A 15,426-nucleotide genomic window follows, 5' to 3' on the forward strand; every position below is an offset into this window, starting at 1 on the left:
TAGAAGCTACTGTGAAAATTGCAACCAGATCCGTTAAGTCTAAGTGGGTGCTCAACAAGCATAAAGCTTATATGGAAAAAATCGAAAAAAGCTCAAAACAATTTTCTCATCAAAACTTATCAGCTGAAATACTTCATAGCGTCATTTACATAACACAGGATTCTGTTTATACACAATTTTTTTTCGCTCATAATTTTGATCGTGTGACTTCAATTTACCATTAAATTCTTTGCAACAAGTTGTAAAAAATCCTAAATGATTCATAGAAAAATCACATGGTAATAAATATAAGTTAAACATTTAGGATGAGTGCAAAATTGAGTAAATGTAAATCGTGTAAAAACAGAATCCAGTGTACTTGATTATTTAGTGCAAATGTATAGCGATTTTTTTGTTGTTCGAAGAACACGGCATACCGGCGACAGAATTTTCCAGTGCTACTGTTATGTACCACTTCGCTCATTGTTACTATTCAACTTGTTAGTTTTTTCGTGTTTCTTAGAACAAAATTTCTGATTTGACTTAGTCAGCTTAAGGAACTAGCAACTTAGAGACGATTATTAAACTTAGCTCCAAATCGACAAAATTTCAAATGTTATAAAAATGTGATCATGGTATGCAGAGCCGTAGCGTGGACTCCCAGCGCCCTTGGCGAAACGGTTATTGGGCGCCCCTTACTTTCATGCATGTTCAAAACAAAAAGCATTATAAGACCTAGGATATTTTTGAAATCAATTAGCCTGTGTCCTTGCTCATTGCTCGATCCTGGGAAATGAGAAAGCGGACTCTTTGGATAAGGTAGGTGATATGGGAGGTGATGTTTACGATTGGAAAATAAGATGATTGTTTCCTATTAGTTCGTCAGGACACCTTGATCAGCTGACAGCAGGAATGGGTAGTTGGGTAGATGGCTGTATTTAATCTGATCTAAAGGAACATCTCTGGATCCGAAGAAAACAACCAAAGGAAATGGAAAAGGTTGGCAGGTCTCTGTCGTTTCCCTTTCATATGTCATCCTTTCGGTGATATCGCTCAAATAAATTGTTTTGTTCGTTCCGTTACAGAAGTGAATGGCAACTATGTGAACATCAGCATCGTTATCACTCAAGCACCTTGAATTCCCTTCCTTTTCTACTATTTCATTGCATTCCATAACAAAATTGCGAGTCTTTCTGTTCCGCAAAACTAACATTAGTGCATAAGAATCATGGAAAATTGTAATAAAAACTTGACACCGTAATGCTAAACGGCAAATGAGCCTTCCAAATAAACGAAAGTTTTTTTTAAATATTTTTTTTCGCGTGGTGGATTTAATAAATGTTTGCTTTATGAATTCCTGCCTATGTTCCAGTAAGTAGGAAGTAGGGATTATTAAAAAGACCAGAATATTTTCAATAATCCCTGTTTTATAAATTTTACCGATTTTCTGAAAGATTCAATAAACCTACGCAAATAAAAAAAAACTGGATCCAATAGCGCATGTGTTACCGACAAAAAATCCAAACTTCTTTGTTGTGAATTCACCCACTAGTGGATCGGACGTAGTCGCATCAAGAAAAACCCTACTTCGGACTAGACCGAAAGACCTTTGGAATTACCATTAGACCTTGGTCAGTGGTTTGAATTGGTAGAAGATAGAAATAGCGATTGGACCAAGACGAATCCAGAAAAAATCAACTCTAGGTTCGGATCAAGATACATATATCAATTCCTGAAGTGGGTAGTTGGGTGGCATTGGTTGACGTGGTCAGGCCAATAAATTTAAACTTTGAAGTAGATCAGTTGCCATCATTACTGAAATCCCTTGACGCAGGTTCTCGTATTTAGCATGTTTTTTAGGCTTTACCAGATTATATAGAAACAAATGAAAAAAAAAAACGACTTTGCTCGTTTATTACCATCATAAAAGTGTCTGATTTAGATGAATCAAAAATGTATCAAATGCTATCGTTATGGTCCGGTTTTGAACCTCAAATAGTTTGCCTGCATAAAATGAGAGATTTCATCTTAAATTCAAACAAACTCCGAGTATCTATTATTTTGAAAACGGCTTAGATTTCTTAGTCACGAATAAAAATTATACGGGGTTTTTACAGTCAACTCTGTGTTTCGCCATTGGCGTATTGAAGTCCTCATTTAGGGCTTCTTCCCCAGAAACTTGTTCCATTCTTCTTTTCAATTGTATTTTCTGTTCAATTCAAGTTCCATTTCAAGTGGTATCCAACCGCGTGAAAAGATTTGTCATCATTTCCCATAGTTCTGGATTTTGGCGCCCCCCTAAGGCCTGGCGCCCTTGGCGGGGGCCAACCTGGCCAACCACACGCTACGGCGCTGATGGTATGGTATAAATGGGCCTCGTAGCGTTCTAACTCTGCTGCTTCTACTGAACAGCCATAATGGTGTTGAGGTTGAGACGATCCGGCTCAACAACAATCTATTCCAGGAAATGCACTACCTTCTTTATTTTTGAGTAGAGCACCACATTGTCCAACTCTAAAAACACTATACGCTTGATATTGTTTCAAGAATTCTCGTTTCATAGAATACGTCAAAAGTCAAAACAAATATCTTGCCACCATGCCTCCACTAATCTGGGCCTAGATCGGTTTAATTCTTTTGATCATGTTTGCTTCATCGACCCAACTAATAGTGTAAAACTTCTGACTTCTGACTTCTGACGTTATAACGTGTTGAAAAATAAATTTATTCACAAATATCAACAAATGTTGTTGATTTCTAATAAATAATCGATTTCAAAATAGTCGTTCTGGCAACTTTGACCTTTATTATCACAGGATTGCATGAATTCAGGCGTTTCAATAATTCTTTTGTATCAAAAATCGACAAGAAATTAACTCTTACTATCCATGTTCTATAATCAATTTTCGCGCTCATCAACTGTACTGAGCTGTCCGGAAGTTTCCGCACGTCAACTGAACAAAACTTTCTAAATATCCTGAACACAACTACCAAAAACAATTCCCAAGCAAAAACCAATAAACTTGTCATGCTTTGGATATGATGCAGACGTTGTATCATGTGATGCATCTCGTAGCAGTGAAAGAGAAAAAACAAACTCCCAACAGCAGCCCCAGTTCATCATTCCAATGCAACGCAACAAGTTATTCTTATTTTCTTTGCAGCTGAATTCATCAACCTTCAGCACACAAACAAACCTCCATTCTGTAGCATGCTCACACCCATCGCCGAGTTTGTTTTTACATTCAAATCTGTAGGCAAGTGTTCACGACACGGTTGATCCCGTGTTGCAACTAAATTTAATTTGCAGAAAAGGCGACGTATCCGCCATAAATTCATTATGGTTGAGCCGTGTTGCGTAACGCCAGCCATCTGGCACGCCTCGCGTATCGTATCGAGATGCAAGCGATGGCACAAAGCACGAGAGAGCACGTGACGCATTGGCTCTTTTGAGTTCGAAATTAACGACGACTCGACAACTCAGAGCGAATTAATCACGTAAAAGCCGGCTTTAGCTCTCAACGGGGTGCACTCTGAAATGTGCACGCTAAAAACCTAGAGCAACGAGATTCGTTTGCTTCACACAAAACGGGCTCCTTCTGGAACAACACATAGATTTATTGGCACACATTCACAAAAATGTCTTGTATGAATTTATAAAAAATTGGGTTCCCGATATTTTCAACAGCATTACATTCATTATAAAACCAGTATTCTGTACATTTTCTGGGATTTGTTCAATGCCCATTTTTTTTCTGGTACTGACATATGATGTCATCATCGAAACTAGAACCATTTTGGCAAGCACCCGAAAACTCAATTCAAGACGTCATAAATTCTAACTACCTAATTCATTCACTTGTTTGAGACAGCAATCCACTCCAATTAGTTTATTATTAATCGCAACTCAGATTAGAATATTTCAAGCGTGCATAAACGGTGAGAGATTGTCTCTTTTGTGGGTCTTCGCCACTCTGCAGCTGTTCCAAATTCGTTTTCCTGGAAGAGAGTGGGTGCCGCTGCATTACGCCTCGCTCACTGCTCAACTGGGAGCGAATCGTAACGTACATGCGGCGTTTGTTGACGACTGCTGCTGGTGCATTCGATGGCACTGGAACTGACTACGCATCACGAGCCGTACCCAAAGCGTTCGCTGCTAGACCAGCGGCATTCTCCGTTGGGATGGTTCTCCAGTTTCTATCGGGACGTCGAGTGACTCGGACTCGGCTGCTATTGTGGGCGATACTGACATCGATGACGGGGCGCCGCGTGTAAAGGGGCATTCGCGTGTGAGTGATACGCATGGAGCCGCACTACAGCCATTCATGAGGATCAATCCATGCTCCATTGTGCAAGTCGTAAATCATAAACAATAGCACCAGGAATGCGTAAATGAATAGTGGGACGTCTATGTCGGTGGTGGAAGACGATTCATACTTTTGAAGGCCTATTCTTTGTAATTTAACAGTGGATTTGGCCTGAAGGAATACACATTTCAGCATCGTTTTCTCGTCTTGCTTCTGCCTATGGTACTTTAGTACATGTACGAGCGGGTGCAGCAATAAGAAGAACGACTCGTGGAGCTGATGGCGCTGGACAGTGTTGTGTTGGTGTGAAGGTTTGAAAGGTAGAAGAAAACAGCGAAGCGAAGATTGTGAGCAGTTTGTGCAAAGAAGGAAAATTGGTTACCATATTGGGTTATGGCAAACATCATCGATTGATGTGTCCAAACAAATAATCTGGAACGAAGAGCCAGTTAGTCATCTCAGCTTGTGAGTTCACTTGAATTCAGCGTGTGCTTGGGGGAACAGTGTGATCAATTCTTGTTCTGGTCATCTACGTTGAATCAGATCTGTGTACAAAACCCATACATCCCCCATCTCGGAAACTGGAATCAAACCAGCTCGGAACCGGTTCCCCAGTTAACGTTGTGAAAAGTGCTACACATCGATGGACCGGAGAACGCGAAGAAACGGTAAACAAAAACACGGCGAAAGCAAAGCGCCGATAACCATTGACGCGTGCTTGGGTGTGTTTGTGCGCGGAGCCGTGCTCGCGCTTTTCATGTGTCAATAAGCCTACAGGGCCCTAGAAGTTAACCTGAAGTGAAGTTGTTTCTGTGGCCTACCCTGGCATAGAGAATCGCCTACTGGACTTCGCCAATGAAAGCGTATTACATAAAGGAAAAGTTTACACGGGTGGCTAAGCTTCGATCCAAGCGGATCTCAACAGAATAGAGGCTCTGTGTTTGGCATACGTTACAACTTAGTGCGGCAGCATTTGAAGGTATTCTTGGCCTCGATAAAGAGTTGAGTCATGCAACGACAACATCGTCATCAACAACAACAACAGCAGAGGTGTTGGTCACTGAAGTGAAGAATTATTATTACGAAATTTGCAAGGCAGGGCACGCACGAGTACAAGTCGAGGCGCCAACGAGTGAGCCAACCGTGCGGATATTGTGCAGTCGAGTGGAAATATCGTTCAATTCGTTTCGGGTGGGCGAAAAAGAAGTGAATGAATCGCAAAGAGTTTCGCCGAAGCCTAATCGAATAATAGCCGTTTCAGGAGAGGAGTGTGTTTGTGTATAAACGAATATGTACACAGCGGTTTTTAGAGTTTTGTTTTTCGTTTCGTAAATAAAGCGAAGTGAGTGGTTTGTTGTTTTATTCGAATAATGCAGTGGTAGAGGAGCTAAAACGTGGAATGGAAGATCGCAAATGAGAGAGTGAAGTTGAAGCAAAGAAGCCGGGGCACATCGAGTGCTAATTAAGTGTGGGTTTGGCAAGTTGAACCGGAGAGCACCAAATACTGGCCCCGAAGTGTTGATTGGTACAGTGCAATTTAGCATCACTGGAGAACGGCACTTAGCGAGTTGCACTTACACATCGCCGACGACAGACGAGAAAGAAGCGGAGATCATTGACTGTGCACAGCCGGAGTCTGAGCGTGAAGATCAGCAGAGTTCAATAGGTTGGTAACCTTCGATTGTAATAAAAATAAAACTTCGTATACGACTAGTCGCAGTGAGGTGCTCTATCACGATGTTTGTATACTTGCTTTCCTGGAGCATTGCACGGCTTGCAACAAGAAATAGGCGTTTCTAATGTCCAGTTGCGATGGGGTTATTTAATTTCACTGAGATGGGGGTTATCGATGTAAGGATGTGTGAAGATCACCAATTAAAACGAAGGTATTGGACTGTGAAATGATAATAGCAAGATGATAGACCATAGTTATTTGTATTAAAAAACTACTGATGGGCCAAGACTATTGCTTGTTGCTATGCACATTTTAAAGATTACCGTAACATTATGAGGACTCGTTTTAGGTGATATATTCACTTTGCATTCTCACAGCAAAGACTACTAAATGATTTTGAAGTGATGTATCTTTAAATTATTAACGATTGAATAATGTTGGGACGTGCAAAGTTCCTCCACTATTGGATCATTTACCCTACGACTCGACTCGCCAATTTGAATTATTTTACGAATATTGTGCGGTTTTTGCTATTGTCAGATTTTCTGGATATGATACACTGCGCGGCGTTTGTAATGTGATTCAACTGTGATTGATTCAACTCATCGATTCCCCATCATTAAATATATTTCAAGGTTTTTGTAATTTTACTCCATTGCTATTACTTTCGATTAATAATTTTATGTTTTTATTTTATTATTTATTTTTAGAACGAATTCCGATTTGTTCAATTAACAGCAAAGCCATGAGTAGGATTCAAGATGGAAATTAATAGAGAAAAAGAACAAGAGGAGTTACAGCGATAATCCATCCTGTTGAACATCTCTTCTGAACACAGATATCGCCGGCGTAAATGATAACCATGGCTGCTACGACGACGATGAGTTTGAAGATGAAATCAATGTCAACCGGTTGTCATCAACAACATTAACTATTGATACCAAAAAACTGAAAAAGAATACCAATCTGGTTCTTGTTGGAAACAAGAAGGCAAAACCGTTGACCGTTAAAAAAAACTCATACTTGAATAAAATCAAATATGAACGTCAACTCAACACCCGCGAAACTATCTCGTCAAAATCAGCGCTCAAGAAACCATCCGATGAGAAACAGCTCTGTTCAACATCGAACAGAAACAATTCTATCGGAAGGCTCAGTCCACCGTGCTGAGCAGGAGAATAAGACCAAATAATTATACAGAGATGCGTACAACTGATCATCTAATTGCCACGCAAAAAAAGCAATCCTAGGAAAAGTTGCGAAACAACGTGAATAATTGCTTGTTATTGCGTATCCAAGTCTGTAAACATCACATAACTGCAAATTGGTTAAAAAATAGAGATTTAAATAATCGAATGTTTTTGGTGAAGCCCACTGGCACGGCCTTCTTTGTCACCGTCACTTCGGAACGTGATCACTTTTACCCTCACTTCTGATCACAATCACCTTCGTCCAATCCACTCTATCAGCTCAAAATGGCTCTATTTCCGATATAATCCTCCCACATGTACTCCTGCTATAACAACAATTCCTCTACGTATCACCAGTTTCAATATTTTCTTTCCTTTATAAATAAATCTTTTATCCTCTTTTGTCCAAAACCGCCTTTCAATTCCCAACTTTTTCGACAATCATAAAACTTCTCTCTTTATAACGCCAGCCCGCATTTTTTTTACTACCGATCGTCTGTCTGGACAGGCCTGCCCAACTCTTTCAAGTCACAGACCAATTTCCGAATGACCACTTGTTGACGGGCCAGAAAATATTCGGTATACATTTTTCATACATTTTCAAAATAACAAAATTAAAATATGTCATTTTTTTTCAGAATGGCATTTGATTTTACAGAATGGCTAAAATTGTTTTGAAGAAAAACTGAACACGATTTAATTGCGATCGATTTTGATCATCACGTGACTTTATCAAAATTAATTTTATTGTTACTCAAAGCGAATGGAGTAGGGGTCTGTTCACAAATTACGTAACGCTTTTGGGGGGAGGGGGGAGGTCCAACTTGTGTTATACTTTGTTACACTAAAAGGTGGGGGAGGGGGTGGTTGCTACCAAATGTTACGTATAAAGCGAAATTTTTTTTTTAATGTTTTTAAAAACTGGTTGAAGTAATTTCTGACATGTCATGTTCAAGACGATGGATACGCATCAACCTACCCTCTTATTTATCATACTAAGGGGCCGTACACTTATTACGTAAGCAATTTTTTATGCTAAATTTCGAGGAATTTTCGAGCAATATTCACAATTTCTACAGATTTTATTATTTGATAGAACGACCTCGGGAACGTCGCTTTGATTGATATTGTTTTCCATGATTAGATCTTCCAAAGCAAGACAAAGTTAACAGATGCACCCCAGAGAGTTTTGATTCTAAGCAATTGCATTTTAACTCAACTACTTCAAACCTGTTCAAAAATAGCAAAACCCACATGTTTCACATAAGGATAATAAATCTGCCTTTAAAATTTTCACAGTTACGCGTAACAGGGGGGAGGGGGGGGGTGCAAAAAATGTTACTTTTGGTGACGAAGGGGAGGGAGGGGGTCAAAAACACGGATTTTTGCGTTACGTAATTTGTGAACAGACCCTAGATGAAAGTAATGAAGATACATATTCGATTGACACTGCAACCGAGCGGCAAGTGAGAAATTAATAGAAACTGATGATTAGCTGAGGGCATATGAGAGAACAAGCATTGTTGAAATCGCTGTTATTCTGCCTAACGTCCACCCAGGATATACTTTAATCGTAGGCCCACAGGGAAGAGATAAATTTGCTCTTTTCTTGTGGTGCAAACCTCATCCACCGCCTGTTCTCCTAAAAGGTGCAGACTGAATAGCGTTTTTACTTGCATTCACAGTCCAAATATGAAATGCTCCTATCAGAAACTATACCTTTGACCAACAAGCTATTCCTCCCAAACTATTCCTTAACAAACCGTTTGATAAACCAATAAAGAAAAATCGCTGTTTGGCTGAAGCTAAATAAGCCGCGTTGGAGTTGCATATATTCTAAGCTCTCTTAGTTAAATGGATCTGAAAACATGGATCTCTAGTTAAATGGATCTGAAAACAGTTTTTTTTTCAACTGGTTATAGCTGCCCCAATTTTTGCATCCCCATGAAAAGCCGAACTTGACATTTGGCTGTTTATTATTTGCGCCTCATTAAGAGACACATGATTTGATGCAGGAATAAGCGTCGCGTCCGATAAATGGAAGTACGAGCGTCAAATGTCAAAAGCATTGACGGCTAGCGCCAATACTGGACGAATCGCGCAAAATAATGCATTCACGATAGATTGAAACGAAGTGTTACGTCTGTTTGTCTGTGGTTCAACGCAACATTCTTGGAATTCCATCGAGAAGAGTGAATGCAAAAAGTCGGAAAAGCCCACATTACGGAAAAGTGCCGAAAGAGAAATCAGCCATATGCTAGTGAACTAGTGATAGACCAGAGCAACGGAATGATTGTAATTATTTTAGAACCCTCATCGATACAGGCGATGATAAGATGATTGTTATACCAAATTGATGATATTATAGGACGTGGTTGAGTTAAGAGAGCAGAATAGCCCAACGAACTTCTTTCACACCACACTACCAATACAGTCGGAAAAAGTTTTACAGTGATACATCGTCAAAAAAAATGATCGAAACTTGGATACAGAGATCTGAGAAAACAATTGGAATATATACATGGAAAGCACTATAATTGACTATGGACTATGGACGTAGAATGCGAAACTATTCTAAGATTTGAAGAAATTTGAAACCGAATCTAATAGAACACCCATACGAGTTCGACATTCAAGTAATTGAAAATATGTATTTCATTGTTGTTAATTGGGTTTTGATTGGACATCTCTTCATCTTAGTTTACGCAACCCGATACATAATGCAACGTACACACCAGTCAAGCAGTTTGATGAACATTGACTCCGCCCCCAAGAAAACGGTTCGGTTGCTGCTTTGTTTGAACGTGTGTGAAGTTGTTCGAACAACCATTTGACAGTTGGCGGCTCGGTTGGAAAAAATTAAAACGGTTTGATTTTGGTTTGAGTTGTCGGGGGTGGAGTCAAGGTTCGCCGAACATGTTTGAGCATTTGTAGTGAAGTTGCACAAACCCCCATATATTTTTGATGGTTGGTGCTCAAGTTGGCGCTTCGGTCGTTCGTGTGTGATATTGTTGGTCGAATAAATTGATTGTTCGTGTCGCTGTTGGTAAAACTTGATGGATGTTTGAATAAACGAGAGGTGGAGTCAATGTTTGTCAAACTGCTTGACCGTGTGTACGTTCCATAATGCACCAAGCACGCTTCAGTTTAAATCGAATACTTCGCCCGATTCGGCTGTCGAGTGAGAGCACGCATCGGCATAGGTCGGTTCTTTTTTGTTTCGATCTTGGCGTGTATGTTCGGAAATGAAACGACTAAATAAATATGTAATTGAATGTGAAACGAAAAGGATCTTTCATCGGTTTTCTCTGAATCGCATACTGCACTGCGTGGATATACATATATCGTCGGTTTCTTGCAAAACAGGCACAACTCGAAATATGAAATTGTTCAGGTATTTAAGACGTTTAAAATTTTCACTCAAAAAATTAAACTTTCATATTTTTCTGATCATTCCGAATTCCATAGACGTTTTTGTATTTGTCGATACAAAAGGATTAGATTTAAGTGTTTCAGCTCCAATGTAACCTCGGCGATCAAAGTTCTCCCGGATTACGATAGTTCTACATTAAAAACTAGGCCAAAAATGACAAAAAAAATGAAACTTTTCAAAGCGTACTATCTCCAGAAAGGGTGTTCTTCTTCTTCTTCTTATTGGCATTACATCCCCACACTGGGACAGAGCCACCTCGCAGCTTAGTGTTCATTAATCACTTCCACATTTATTATCGGCGAGGTTTCTAAGCCAAGTTACCATTTTGCATTCGTATATCATGAGGCTAATACGATGATACTGTTATGCTCAGGGAAGTCGAAACAGTTTCCAAACCGAAAATTGCCTAGACCGGCACCGGGAATCGAACCCAGTCACCCTCAGCATGGTCTTGCTTTGTAGCCGCGCGTCTTACCGCACGGCTAAGGAGGGCCCCGAGAGATTGTATTGCAAAACATTATTCCGGCATCCTAACGCTTCACAATAAATGAATGTTTCAAATAAATGATAGATTTAAAAATTACCCCTTATTTACCGCACGGCCAAGGAGGGAGGAGGGACTGAAGTCGAGTCACGTACGAGACACTGAAGACGGCCTTACTGTTGAGGTCGAAATACGTATCTGTCAAGATACAATTAAGTGGTGCAATTCAATGGGATTGTACAAACTCGTCTTATGACAAGATAACATACTCTGTTATTACAATTCCAAACGCATAACAAATTAATATTCGTTTGGTATTGAAATACCTTAAAATGTTATTCCTAAAACATTTTGCATAATAATTTTTAACTAGTCGACCCGGCAGACGTTGTCCTGCATAGTAGGCAAAAATGCGCGTTGTGAACTAGCCATGCGAAATTTCCATACAATACTTAATTTTCGCTTTTCACGATTTGGTCAACCTTATTCATGATTTTTGCATGAGGAAACACCATATAAACCCGTCGGAAACGATAACGAACATACATGCTGAAGGGTTGAAGAAAATCCATCAAGCCGTTTTCGAGTTATACGGATACGAACACAGACCATTTCATTTTTATTAATATGGATATTATGTTTTGGTATTTTACCTCTTATTTAAGGCTAGTTCATACCAATTTTTGTTATCGAGGTCGGTGCTCCTGCCCAGGAAGCCTCCCTTGTAAAGATAAGGAAAGCCACCTTTCATGAGGCTCGAAAGCTTCCTGTAAAAGATGCTCAGAAGCCTCATTTCAAGAGACTTTGAAGACTCCTTTTAAGAAGCTCGGAAACCTCCTTTCAAGAGACTCGGAAACCTCTTTTCAAAAGGCTCGGAATCCTCCTTCTAAGAGGCTCGGAAGCTTCCTTTCAAGAGGCTCGGAAGCCTCTATCCTATCAAGAAGCTAAGAAGCGTTCTTCCTAGAGGCTTGAAAGCATCCTTTCAAGAAGGCCGAGAACCTTTCTTCAAATGGAATTCTTCTTTCAAAGAGATTGAAAGCCTCCTTTCAAGAGTCTCGGAAGTGCATTTCAAGAGGCTCAGAAGTTTCCTTTCAAGAGGCTCAGAAGCCTCCTTTCAAGAAGCTCGGAAGCCTTCTTTCAAGAGGCTCGAAATATTGCCATCAAGAAGCTCGGTAGCCTTCTTCCAAGATGCTTGAAAGCCGTTTTTGAAGAGGCTCAGAAGCCTCCTTTCAAAAAGCCCGGAAACCTCTTTTCAAGAGGCTCGAAAGCCTTTTTTCATGAGGCTCGAAAGCTTTCTGTCAAAAGGCTCAGGCTCTAAAACATGGTTGACTATTATCATCACACAGTTTTGTTGCAAGAGGCTTGAAAGCCTCTTTTTATGAGGCTCGAAAGTTTCCTGTCAAGAAGCTCAGAAGCTTCTTTCAAGAGGCTCGGAAGCCTCCTTTAAAGATGCTCGGATGCTCCAAAGTTTACCTTCAACAGGCTCGAATGCCTTCACATGCTTGATGAAACTAAATTTGTATTGGAAAGTTTTACGGAATAACAAAAATTTCAGACAACTTTATGGAGAGCCGTGCTTCCCAAAATCGCATGTTTGTCTCATATGAATAGGAAATCCGGCAAAGATGGGTCTGATATACGGTCATAGGCAGTATATATCTCGTTAGGCTTCAGTTTCGTTTTTTATACATTCATCTCATAAGTTATGCTTATTTTCATATACAGCGAAAAAATAGGTGGTAACTCAATGAATGTAAAAGTTCGAAAGGATAACTCTCAAGATAAAGGTTGAGAACCGCTGTTTTACACGAATGGTTTAAGAACGAGCAATTGAGGTGGAGCAGAAGTAGCTGGTTCATATAACAAAATACACTGGATTCTGTTTTTACACGATATATATTTTCTCAATTTTCCACTCATCCCGAATGCTTAACGCATATCAATTATCATGTGATTTTTCTTTGATTTATCCTGGATTTTTTGAGACATGTTGCGAAGAGCTTGGTGGTAAATTAAAGTCACACGATCAAAAATACGAGCGAAAAAAAATCGTGTAAAAAACAAAATCCTGTGTACTGTTCGCAATGATCAATATAAATTTCTTTCGCCTCTAATTGAATCATTTGCTTGAGAAATTGCATATATCCATTTCACACAATTTCGAGAAAACAACAAAAAACTCACTTGTCATAAGACGAGTTTGTACAATCCCATTTAATTCCTCCACTTAGTTGTACCTCGACAGTAAGATCGTCTTCAGTGTCTCATACTTGACTCGACTTAACTTAATTTTCTTAACAACAAAAAACTGTTTCTGAACAAATTGGCACCGAATCTTTCAATTTCTTCGATACAGATCAATAGTTTTTGGCAAAACACAACATCCTGGGACACTTCCAGGGCAAAAACTGTAAGCAGCACTCCACAATTGCTCATCAAAGTGCGTGGACATATGTGTTTTCTCCATCTGACGATGCGCCACAATAAGTAGTAGGTTCAATACAGCAGGTTTTCAGTTTGCTTTCAGTTAGTTCGTGTGGTGGTGTGGTTATTGTGGCGCTTCAAAGATTTTAGAATTGTTTTGTGTTCGAATTCCGTCGTGGACCTACTTTTTTGTGAATATGCTTGTTAAACTTATCTGGAGAAGTGGCGAGGAAGAGAATTTAGAGGCGTGAAATTTTATTATCCATCACGTGTTCATCGCCCATAGAAATACGGATAACATAATGTGTGGGAGCACTTGGAAAAATTACGATCCATTGGTTTTTATTCTTATGATCTTACTCTATTTATTACAACACACTTTCGGTACAATTGTATCCGGAACGTGACAAAATGGCGCCTGAAACTTTGCGTTTTTTTGGGCTGGCGATTTGTTTTTCAATTGTGATATTGTAATTTCAGAGCATATTAAGATAAATTAATAATAAATGTATTCCCTTAAGCCCCCTTTGATTCAGTGATATCTCACAAAGTGGACGGAATTCGGTGCTGTACGGATTACATTCCCCCACGGTAATTGTTTCGCAAAAGTTTTGATCCAAAAACCAAGCTGCATTGTCTAATTCGTAAGTTTCGTTAATCTTCGTAAGTTTCTCTGTGATCAATAATTTCAACAAAGTTGCATAATTTATTACATCAGAAGAAATTTCGATTTTTGCTAAGAACTTAGTTCTGGCTCAAACGGAATGGATTTCATGTCGCGTGGAAATGGCGTGGATTTGATTATAGTCGGCGCGGAAAATATGTTAGGAACTCCGTAACCCTAAAAATTAAACGGATTCCGCGGATTTTCGAAAAAAAAAATCTCACCGATATCCTATTCCGGCCGCCGAATATCCAATTTCGGCTGGGTTCCTAATTAAAATCAAAAAATTGTATTCAAGATAATTAGATAATCAAATTCTACTATTCATTCCTCACTTACGTAGTATTCCTATTCCGAATTAATCTAACACCCAGTTCTTATACAGGTTTTGACTTATACAGAATTGTTAGTGAATCCAACAATCACCGGTTGGGTGTGTGTATTTAGTTTCTACTAGGAAACCTTTCAGCGTGTTGTTAGAAATGTTCAACCAGAAGTGAGAGACATGAAAATGTCAGTATGGTAATGTCATTTGACACAAATTCGGTTATCATGCCGCCAATTTGAAATTGAATGCCATGATCTTTTAGGATCTTTTAATGGCTACATGTTTATAAAAAGATACAAATGTAAAAAAAAAAACTTGGGGAAAATGTTGTTAGTAAATTTGCTCATGACATCGAAATGGCATTTTCCATCACTGGCTGAAACTCTTCAATTTATCTATTCCAGCACCTTCTCGTCCAGATTATATGTATAATGAGCAAAATTAATATTTATTCCTAACCGATACCTCCGTTAAATAAATAAGAGGAATGATAAAAATGTGTCGTTGTAATTCGCCTACCGATTTTATTGAAATCATGAACATTTTCATGACTCATTTTCCATCATCAACAATCATGTCTCATTTTCCAAACATTCGTTTTTATATAGAGATTTATTGGCAACTTTTCATTAAAATATATATTTCATTAAAATATATACCCTACCAAGTTTTCATTAAAATGTTTCATATGCTACTTCCGAATGATAATTCATTAATGTTCATCTCTGGACAAAATATCGTAGAGGTAAACATATTTGTTACTTCAAAGTCATGATAACTGCCTAACAATTAAATATCGTCGAATTTAAGTTATCCGGTGCGTGATTGGTGCTGTTTGAAACTTGTAGCAAAGTGTGCGTAATTTGAGACAACTTGCACATCATTAATAGTTACAATAAATTAAATACGGTTATCAAGCGCTCATTTGAATGTTTTATTTTC

General features: G+C 39.0%; 1 protein-coding gene across 1 annotated transcript in view; it reads left to right on the forward strand.

The window, feature by feature from the left end:
- Positions 1 to 4,205: 4,205 nt before the first annotated feature.
- Positions 4,206 to 15,426, forward strand: part of LOC134224630 (leucine-rich repeat-containing protein 24) — an 820,149-nt gene continuing 808,928 nt past the window's right edge. The window contains exon 1 of the mRNA XM_062704092.1: positions 4,206 to 5,952. The gene's annotated coding sequence lies outside the window, so the exon portion shown is untranslated. The remainder of the gene's footprint in view (positions 5,953 to 15,426) is intronic.

The sequence above is a fragment of the Armigeres subalbatus genome, chromosome 1, assembly GCF_024139115.2.
Source record: "Armigeres subalbatus isolate Guangzhou_Male chromosome 1, GZ_Asu_2, whole genome shotgun sequence".
NCBI classification, from domain to species: domain Eukaryota; kingdom Metazoa; phylum Arthropoda; class Insecta; order Diptera; family Culicidae; genus Armigeres; species Armigeres subalbatus.